This window comes from Lactuca sativa, chromosome 2 (assembly GCF_002870075.4).
Source record: "Lactuca sativa cultivar Salinas chromosome 2, Lsat_Salinas_v11, whole genome shotgun sequence".
NCBI lineage: Eukaryota > Viridiplantae > Streptophyta > Magnoliopsida > Asterales > Asteraceae > Lactuca > Lactuca sativa.
In genome coordinates, this window is record NC_056624.2 from 91363496 (window position 1) to 91365127 (window position 1632).

A 1632-nucleotide genomic window follows, 5' to 3' on the forward strand; every position below is an offset into this window, starting at 1 on the left:
AACTTTACATTTCTTAAGGGTAAACATGTTTTCAGTGTACATCTTTACATTACATTTTGGGATTTAATAACTAACTTTTAAGAAAATATGGGATTTTCTTGGCGTGTAACATTTTCAGAAACGAAAAGGAACTTGTACATTTTTCACAAAACAAAATCGCTTATGAACTCACTAGCGTTATGCTGATTTTCAAACTGCTTGTATTCTCAGGTTCGCGTTAGACAGGTACCCGATGATTCCTTTCGGTGAAGATGGAGTGCGTTCAAGACACGTCTTATTTTGTTCATATATACTATGTATCACTTGTACAACTTACTTTTGAAACAAATGTAAACTTCTATATATGTAATGTAATGGTTGTTTACTTTACTTACTATGTGCATTAGATTTGATACTCAACGTGGAGTCAACCCCGGATAAGAAATGATATACAAATGTATCTAATTAGACTACTCAACAATAAGAATGATAAGACCAAGCTCCTCACCTTTGAGAGCTCCAGCCTTATTCTTCAAGAAGACAGACTTTAGTAGGTGCGATCATACCAGCACTAATGTACCGGATCCCATTAGAACTCCGCAGTTAAGCGTGCTTGGGCGAGCGTAATACTAGGATGGGTGATACCTTGGGAAATCCTTGTGGTGCATGCCTTGACAGGACTTCCATTAAATGGACCGAGATCCGAATATCAGCAATTTCGAGTGTTAGGGAAGGATGTCCCGAAGACTACCTTCCAAACTCGATGCGGACACTTCGAGTCCATAGTGATACCCCTCGGATAGGACCAGTACGCTGATATGATTCATCTAATAACATTGTGAAAATGGACCACTTGCAAAGGCACGAGCTATAAAGCATTCAATAAGGCTTTAAACGGGCTGATTAGAGAAGTTTGTACTCAAGAAAGTGCATGAAGACCCATTTGACCCGATTAAGGTTGGATTACCATAATTCAAGTCCAAGAAAGATTTACAAGACCCAATAAGAGCCATTAACAAGCCCATTTCAAATTTTTATAATTTAATTATGTAATTTTCGTTTTTATTCTCCTAAATAAGTGAGTAGGAGTTGTAAGAGTCATATGTTACTTGAACCCTGCTCATAAGTATGTCTAGATTCATAGTTTTAAGTCATGGAATTTAATGCCTTAAATTTGATTGAATTAAAGTTGCATCTTTAATTCATGACTTTTGAGGTGTCTCCAAATCGCATATAAATAGGTTGCTTATGTTCTCATTTTAATCAATCAAGTTTAGAATAAAAACAATGTGAGTTTTATACTCTTTGTCGTTCTTTTTGGAACTTTAGGAACTTATCAAGTTATGTAACTTGTGGCGTTCAAAACTTATCAATCAACTTGGTGGGTTGGTTGTGGCGTTTCTATACCAAGGTTCTTGTCTCTTTATAGGCAATGGGTCGCGGTTTCCACCATCACATTACAACAACCAATAGAACAATCGGGCAAAGTGTGTTCAAACCTAGTTTTCGGGTGAGATCACATCATACGCCCATAGCATTCATGAGCTTAATGGGTAGGGTACGCCATTCTTACTTGGATTAGTTCGTCATTATCCTTGTAATGACTTACTTATCTACCCTCGTAGTAAGAAGGAACCCATGGAAACATTACCC

At 37.1% G+C, this 1632-nt stretch overlaps 1 pseudogene; it reads left to right on the plus strand.

The window, feature by feature from the left end:
* Positions 1-531: 531 nt before the first annotated feature.
* On the plus strand, positions 532-650 carry LOC111911892 (5S ribosomal RNA; annotated as a pseudogene).
* Positions 651-1632: the final 982 nt, after the last annotated feature.